The following is a 9,427-nucleotide window of genomic DNA, read 5'->3' on the forward strand; positions in this document are numbered from 1 at the left end:
TGCATAGTTGTTGAGGCAGAACACAGCATAATTTACTTTTTATCCTGCTAATGCGCCAGTACTGCGTGTTTCTTTTTTTGTACCAGTGAAACGAGAAACTTAAGTGCACCGCTGCTGATGCGGTGCAGTTATCCTTCAAAGAGTTTTGTTGCTTTCTTTAAGGCTCTCAAGCGGCTACGCCGTGCTGCAGAAAGAGCGAACCAGAACAATGCGAGTGCTGACGCCTGGTTCACAAAGTTGCTATAAGGAAACCAATATTGCCTTTCCTTTTTCGTTTTTTCTTGTGTTTAGCGTGTCACAGCGGTGCTCAGAAAAAGTCAAAAACGTTGCAGATCAGCAGAAAACGCGACGCTTCTTTGTCGTTTCTGAGTCGTAGGATGGCAACAGCGTGGGAAACGGGAAAACCGCTCGCAACAACGTTAGCGTAAAGGCATCTTCGCTAGCACCACGTTTTTTTTTTTCTGACGACCCTGGTCCGAATTTTTGTTCGAGCCCGACACGCGACTTGTGTTCCTTAATCAATATCCGGGTGCGCCTGCAAGAAATTTCATCAAATACTCCTGTCGCAAGGTTTGTTTGTGTTCTTACTTTCGTTTGCACTTTCCAAAGCACAGCACTCGGAAACTGCATCCTTTGCCTTGTTCTAAAGCGAAGGGAAACGTCAACTGAACTCTTGCAGCTGTAGGTTCACTCCTGACACTCCGCTTTTTACAGGTGCAGCACAGTAACTCTTTAAAGTTTGAACACCTGAGACTTGGGACAGAGCATCACCTCAGTACATGATATACAAAATGCAACTTCATAAACTCGACGTGTTAACTGAACCTTATTATTCGAAGAATTGAAATATTGTCATTTGCAATCCATCTACTGCAGTCTCCTTGCGCACTTGTTCGTGGCATACCTTGAGTGAACTTATATTGTAGTTGCTACCTGTTTTCATTCATTTATTTTCCTGCCTTCTATCGGACCCCAAATTTCGAAACACTCGTGCAGCGTAGCAAACCATGACTGACGTCTGGGTAATCTCCCTTCCTTTCCTCTTTCTCTCGTAGTATACCGATACGTTTAGCATAACCTTAACTACTACGCTGCTAACGTTACCGATACTGTGTGCCGCCGACTACGCACGATCAGTGTCTGCAGCGCATGCGCAGCTGAGGATAACGGGTTACCTTTGACTAAAAATGTAATTCTGGGCCTTTACCTGCCAAAAGACCGATGTTATTACGCAGAAAGCCGGGACTCCTGAGGTATTTTGAGCACCTTGGTTTTTTTTTTTACCCAATACACGGTACACGTGCGTTTTGGCGTTTCTACTACTACTTGTGCGCACGTTGTGTTCTCCCCACTCTTGCACTGAAGCGATAGGCCGCACGAAGGTCGGTTACTTTGCTCGCTGCTGCTGCCGCACTTGCTTAAACCAGCGTTTCGACAGCGAGTGTCCGCGCTCAACAAGTGTGGTCTGTTCACGTTTGCTTGGGTGCGCTGACACCATACTTGTTAAATGAGTTAGTACGCCAATGCTTCCAAGTTTACACGACCGATAAAACTACGATCCTTACTTCGTGCCGCTGTATAAGAATTTGCTATCGCTATCAACGCTTCGCCTTTCGGACGAAACTGCAACTTTTTTTTTAATAACAAGCACCGAGAGTTGGTTGCATTGTCAACCCCGATGAAGGCGTTGCTTTCAACACCTAGCCGTGGTATTGAAACAAATTTTTTTCGCGTTCGTTTCATACCAGACCCCAATAAAAAAACTGACCTTAAGAGCGAATATGCCCAGGGACTTCAGGAATGGGCTTTGGGTCGGCTCTGTTTCTTTTTAGTGGGCGGTGCATGTGGTAATACGCTTTTTCGTATTCGCATGTTCGCGGCTGCAACAACGAGCTGAATGGTTTATTGTATTGGAAGTATTTTAAAATTCTGTCAAGATTGTCACTTGGGCATGTTGGTAGATTGTTCATAGTGTCAATGTGCATCTATTGTAAAGTGTTACGCGGAAGTACCTGCCACTTTTCTGCCTAGTCAACATTTACGGATATATTAGTGTCACTAAGGACTCTCACAAGATATGACGGAGGTGAGTGTGATCATTCGAGTGGAAACCAAGCGGCGCAAACAACACATAGAAAAATGAACTTATTTCTATATGAACATCGCATACGCCATGTGTTTGTTTAAGGGCATAGAATATGACAAATTCATTAGGCAAATTCATTAGCCTGTCTGCGCCCTTCTGCAACAAGCGAGAGAGAAAGAGAAAAGGATGCATTGAAAGGCAGGGAGGTTAACCAGAGGCAGTTCCGGTTGACTACCCTGCACGGGGGGAAGGGTGAAGGGGGATAAAAAGAGAAAGACAGCGGAAGGGGGAGGTAGAGAGAAATAGAGACGAGCACGAACAAACCGCGTACACTACAGTGGGGTAGGGGGCGGCGTTCCTGCACTCTATCGTGAAGCCCCGTAGACCGCAGGAACCTTAATAACGCGAATAAGGCCTTTAGCGTGGATGTTCTGTGGGAGTACTGACCTAAAGCTTCGAGTTCTCATAGTGGACGATTGCCCAACTGGTCGAGTACTCTGCGCAGCACTTGTCTCTCCATGGGCATTACTGGCCTCGAGCTCCACCACTGGAAAAGCTGGCGCCACCGTCGGCGTAACGTGCTATTAGGGATCACGTGGACATAGCGGCCGCGTCGGCTGCTTCGGGAGCGCCGAAGAGAGCTGAAAACGACAGTTCAAATTCCGTCATACGCTGCGGTCCTCATTTAGTAGCGAGATTTTCCCGCTTCCAGTGTCTCCTTTACAACGCTTGAAAGCACTACAATTGGCAGTGGCTGCCTTTGAAGGCGCGCAACATGGTAGGCTACTGCTCGGTGCTGCATTGCCGGACGTACGCAACGGAGCCCGGTGTCAGCCTTATTCACAAGTAGCCGCAGGAGAAGAAGCTGCGTGAAGCTTGGCTCGCAAAACATAAAACCGGCAAACAGCCATCGGCTACAACTCGGGTATGCAGCAAGCACAGACGCCAGGAAGGTTTCTGCTACGGCGCCGGGTCTGCATGTTCGGAAAACACGCACTGAGACGCTCGACCGAGTCCGCTGCCCGTCTGATGTCATGACGGTTTGGTCTATAAACTTGTCCATGCTATAGATACTGGCAAGTTGACTATAGTGGAAAGGGAGCGGTAAGAAGCACACTAAAATAAAGCATGGCATATGGTCATGTTTGTGTTATGAATTAATGCACAGGACTACAAAAAAGAAGCAGCGGGAAATCGCACGCTGAGAACAGCGATAAACATACAGTGCGACACAATTCGATGAATAATATTGGAACGTCCAAGAATTTAGAAGAAAAAAAAATATTGAATCGTCGCAACGGCACATCACAGTCCCCTCCCGTAGGCGTCGAAGTCTCCACAATGAAATTATTTTTGAACAGCTCTGATAGCGCCTACGCAACAATGGTTGCTTGTATACTGTCAAATGCTCATATTCTGCGGTCTAAAGCTCATGGCACGGTGCGAAAACGCGCACGCGGCGAAAGCGAAGCAGTGCGCGGACAAGTATGCAGACGCGCAGTCGGTCGCTACGAATCTGTGCGATCGCTGCATTGAGGCTTAATTCTATTACGCTTTATTTAGTTATACAAACAATATAAGAACATATTTCACATAGTTTGCTCTCAGCGTTTGCCTACCTTTCACGCAAGAAGCCGGTTCGGAGACTCCATCGCGGCAATCGCGCGCAGTGGCGTTGCGTTGCGTTCACTGTACGTATTCGGTAAAGAGATAGCATCTGCAAGCAATTCTGTGCTTTCAGTTTGCCCAAGATTATTATTTAGACAGTAAAAAAACTTCTCTCTTTTTGAAAGTACTTACAGAAATGTCCGGGAGAGCTCGCGCGTGGTGTTTTCAGTGAGCGCTGACAGCAAAACCTATGAGGAGCGCGCCGCGTGATCCCTCATACTACGCCAGCGAGGCGCTTCCGATAGATGGCGACTGCGTAACTCCTCGTCGCCAATATCGCGGGTAGACACAGATAACATGTGCGAGCGTGTCATCGATGTTGCATGTGGCGCACGTGGGGCTGTTGCCGATTCCAATAAGGAAAGCCTACGCGTTCGTAAATGCAACGCCTAGCCAAAAACCGCTTGAACTCTAGAACGCGAGTCGTTCGTGAACATAAAACTGCTAGATTTGACAATATGTCTAATCTATACCGTTCACTCTAGAATTTCACTTGACGCATGGCAAAAGCAGATCTCTCAGTCCTAGTTAGCTAAACTGGGTGCTTCCCTGACACCTAGATAAAACGTATTGCTCAGAGCAAATCGAAACCCGTTTTTATATCTGCGTCTTGTGTACACGAACATTCATTTACACGAACATTCATTTGTTGTAATTGATAAGCTAAGCTCTAATGAAGCGTTCTGCAGTACTATTGTACTTCTAGCTTAGTAAAGTATTTGAGAAAATTTACTGTATTTTCTTGCCCGAAAGATACGTTTTACTTTTCTCAAGCACAGTTTACTTTTCGCTAATAGTGTTATGACACTAGTGTGTTTAAGTCATGCGCTTGGCATCCAAAAGTAGAATGTGATAGGTCACCGATGAAGACTGTCCGTGGGCGCTGGGGGATCAGGGGGCCAGAACGCGACAAAACGCAGCTTTGTAAAAACTTAGAAATATAAATTATTTATATCATGAAAGTACGAATCAACGCGCAGAAAACAGCGGGACTGCTTATTAAGCACCTTTTGCGGCTTACGAAATGTCTTTAGTTACGTATGAATTGGAAACTCGCGTTGTTCTTGGTGGTTTTCTGATTTTGTGTTGGTTGTGCAATGCGTAGCGCACAGAAGGTGACAAGAAGAGAGACGGTGACAAAGCCCCATGCGTCGGCCAAGGTCGAGTGCTAGGTCAGTTGGTGCTTCATCATCGATTTCTTTTTCGTGCCTCGTTAGACATAGGCAACTGAACGGACACAAGTGTGTCCGTTGAGTGGTAGGTACGCTTCTGATACGTTGGGGAAATATCGATTACTCGAATGTTTTCATAATGCTTTGTGGCGCAAAAAATACGGCCGTCGTATGTAGAACCGATCAACTCTCAGGTGAGTATGTACACTTCTTCCGGTGGACAGGAAGCATAAATGTGCATCAGTTACTGCAAGCAACCATCACGCCCCACCAACGTGCACAAACCTGTACCATGCACCACAGCGATCGTCGTGCTTGGCTTGAGTCGTAACACTATATAGAGTAAAACATTGTTCTTGTCTGTATGTTCATGGCGCTTAGAAACACCTTCTTCAGCTGAGCCTTTCTAACGGTGCTGGCCGCGTTGTAGGTAAGGTGCAGATTTCGGCTAATGTGTTCTGCTTCGTTACGATCGCCGGATTACGACTTCCTCGTAATGGAAGACAAAAACAAACCAGGACGCGAGGGTGGCCACTGACCTCAAACTATAGTTTTGGATAATCAAACCTATATTTATATACACGGCTGGTATGCTGACACCACGTATAAAGGAAGGCACTAGCAAGATCACAATCAAGAAACAGAGATAACAAAAAAAAAACAAAAAAAAAACAAGCAAAAGGTTGCCCACGTAAAAGATGGCTTATATTTAAGGACATCAACAACGAATAGTTTCTTACACATTCATCGTCGGCCGCCTGTATGTGAGGATGGGTTCGGTTATCAACAAAAGTAGTTGGAAGTCGGCGCTCATCGTTGTCTTGCTGAGTCTCTTCCTGAGCCGTTACGCGCTGGTTGCAATAATACCCGGTATAAGATGTGCACGTGTCTCATGTTAGCAAGGCAAAACTTGGCGCGTTGCCTGTTATCGTACGTCTTTACGCGTTAAAAGTGATAGGCACCGCATAACAGAGAATAAGGTAACATGTGAGGGCACACCAATTTGTTTGCTCCGACATACCCGTGGACAATGCCTTGCCGTCTATAGCAAAGCCTTTAATGCGACTGCAGACACCACTTTGCCGTCGGACATGTCGCCTGCACGCAGCTCCTTTGACACGAGCGCGCGCTTTTCCCGAGGGAACTTGCGAAAGACCACTTCCGGATTTTTCGTCCTCTCCATGCTAGCGTCCCATTTCAAGCGAGCCTGCACTTTAAACGAGGAGGCTGACAAAAGAAATTTGGTATGCAGTATACGACGTCCAGACAGTGAAGTCTGCTGTCCAGCATTAGAGCGAGCGTCGCAGGAATCGAGGCTGGTCTGCGGTACGTTTCCTATTCTCTGCAAGTCGTTACCCGCCTGGACGTGCGCCGGGTTAGGCTAGGGAAACTCGGGAAAGTGCTCGCTTAACTTGTCGCTTCTTTGCTTCCCTGTTTGGTGGGCGTCAGTCGGGCCTCCTCCCTTTCTAGGCTCAAGGAAGACTCTCTGTGCTTCGGCTGTGCGCAGTTCGTACGAGTGTTTGGATTCGTCTCTGCAGGAACCTGAAGCCGGCCATCAAGATGAGAGTTCAAAATCGATGAAAGTTATTCAGTCACATACGCTACTTTAAAGCTAGGTGATTAGAATTCGAAACGTAGTTGAGTGGCAACGCAAGCACATTCATAAATTAAAGTATGTGCGTGCGAGTTCACAAACATTAAGTATTTTGGCAAAACGCATCATATGCTGTTTGCCTTACCTTTGCAGCCACTCTTGTTGAAAACAGCATGTTGAGAAAGAGCTTGAGCTATCGATGCAGATGATAAAACTCTGAGAAAAATGTCCATCCCGTTCAAAGGGAAATTCAGTTTCTCTTAGCCTTGCACTTACGTTGATATCAAGTCGTGTGATTGGCGTATCGAAGGTTTGGTATATTGCGATAACCAGGGGACGTGTCTAACGCATTTCCGTCCTTACTTTTTTGTTTGATGCGTGGCGACGTAGCAGTGTGCGCATACGTTATTAACGTTTGTTGTACTTTTGTGTGATAACAAAAAACTCATATTAAAGCCTAATATGACAAAGTTTTGAGTGAACTTTGTCACCTGCCCCCCTCTTCAGTGGCGGTAAAAGGAGCGTCAGATCAAATCCGAAGTGGAAGGTTAAAGGTACGGAAGCACAAGATCCATTGCGTCTCTTGCGTACAAGTTTTCTTTGCGATGCATTTTTAACACAGAACCCTTCGCACTACAGGCCTTCGATTTATCGACCTGAACTGTCCAGGGTGACCCCAGATGCTGCATACGCAACGCTCATTTACTAAAAGCACCTCCGTGTTCAGTCCGGCACAGTGAAGGACGGGCAATCCAAGGGGTTCACTGCCAGCGTGTCTAAATATCAATAAAATTTAGGTTTTATTGTTTCTTCCGGATACGTCAAGGTCAAAAACTGTCACGTGTATCTAACAAAGCACATGCTTGCAGTTGAGGGCAAGTTATCATGTAAAACAAATGTGTAGGTATTATTCAACGTCAAGGTGGAGGCGTCATATTGCGGCTATCGAATAACCGAATATCGAACTATCGAATAATAAATATGGCGGACTTCTTGAGCCCCTGACGATGTACGTAAACTTGTCGGCAAATTTGCACACGGTGCACTAATAAAGTATTTCGCAAGTACATTTTTTCGAAGGAGAAACCATTGAGGAAGAATACATAGGGCCCAGGCTTTAGTGCTGCAATGCTGAAGGCTCGCCTAAGTGAACGGCTGATAGCTTTGAAGAATACGAGCGTGCAACTTCAATTCTGAATAACGGCGGCCCATTGTGGATTTTAGTATGAGACGTCGAAATGGGGAAGCTGCGTTTTTGAGATGTCTTCCTTTTTTGTTCGGTATGAACCATGGTAAGTCTGGCCTTATAAAAAGTGCGTGGATCCCAAAATATCAGCTAGGAAAAACAGCAAGAAACGAGGTAATAAAATTATAAAACGTTGTGAAATGACAAGAAAATAATATGCACTAACTAAACATGTCCATAGTTCACGGAGAAAGTAGGAAGAAAAATAGAGACTATACCAGCTGAAGAACAACCTAGACACGAATAGGGCTTGGCAACAAAGGTCACGATTTTTCGAACAACGCGACAAAAACTGTAAGTGTTGCAGAGACTGGCAGCTTAATACTATGAAACGCGTAGTACTAACAATAACGAGAAAAAAATCTGTCGCACCAGCACATAAGCAATAAAGCAGAAGTACTTCGCTTTGTTAATAGCTCGTGAGCTCCGATGAGACCGGCACACAGACGATGCGATTTCAACAGCTTTTAAGCGCCCCTTGTACATAAGATGTCTTCTACGGCTTGCGCCCACCGAAACTAAGTTACTAGCATATAACGCGTGCGTCAGATCTGTTTTAGAGTATGCTAACATTCTATGGCAGTTCTTTGTTAAACAGGATATAGACAAGCTAGAAGATATACCGACAGAGGTGGTTAGGAGGGTCTCCTACAATAAATATACATTCGGCGACTCACCAACCAAGCATCTAACCAATGCCGGAAGTGATTCACTACAGCATTAAACTAGACTGGCCGGGCTAAAACTCATGCATCAACTAATTTACAGCCAGTTTACTATAGACGCAATTAAATACGTCTGAACAAATCTTGACCAACACTTAAAGATTATTCGCTCCACATTGACTGTTTTAAGCATTAATCTTTGCCAAAAAAAAACAAGAGAACGGAATATATTGTGCCCATCTTACACCAGCCCAATAACGCTACATGTATTCCCCTCGGCAATCCAGGATAACGTCTGTAAATTCTGAATTTCCTGTACCGCGTGGGTCAGCTAATGTTAGCCAAGCTGTTCAACTAAAAAAAATACAAGTGCACAGTGCAAAATACAATCAGAAACCCTGTGGTGCTCGTTTGCCAGGGGTATGACAACCGAACACCATAGGTGTTAAAAATCGCATCTTGAACCGTAAATCTTTTTTAACAGCCTCTTTTTCTTGAAACACGTTGGCTAAAGCTAGCTGGAACACCCTTTATAGCGGCACGGCCTGTGTAGTTCATTGCAATAGGATTGATTGTTCTACGGAAGTGGGCTTTGCGATTCTTGAATCATCTTTTAAGAAGAAAAAGTGTCTTATAGTTTTGATTATTTCCGTTCTCACGGGTGTTTTACGTTTATTATGGGAAGAACTTTTTGTACATTTTCTACGAATTTTGTTGTGTTTATAATGAGTGCGCATTCGAAATATATTTTCTGCTTTCTGAGTCATTGTTATGATACGTTTTGTAGCATTTGTATTGTTAATTTTTTTATTAAATTGCGTTATAACCAATGCTTATGTTATTCTACCTGATTTATTCTGGGTGTTATGCCGAGTGTTTTTGAATGCAGAAAATAGATATTCTGGATTCGTGATTGAAGGATCGATGAGGGGTGCCGTTACTAGCAGCGTCATAATGTCGTACCAGGTATTGCGTCACCTGGCACTTGGCTAATTA

The sequence above is a fragment of the Dermacentor variabilis genome, chromosome 10 (assembly GCF_050947875.1).
Source record: "Dermacentor variabilis isolate Ectoservices chromosome 10, ASM5094787v1, whole genome shotgun sequence".
NCBI lineage: Eukaryota > Metazoa > Arthropoda > Arachnida > Ixodida > Ixodidae > Dermacentor > Dermacentor variabilis.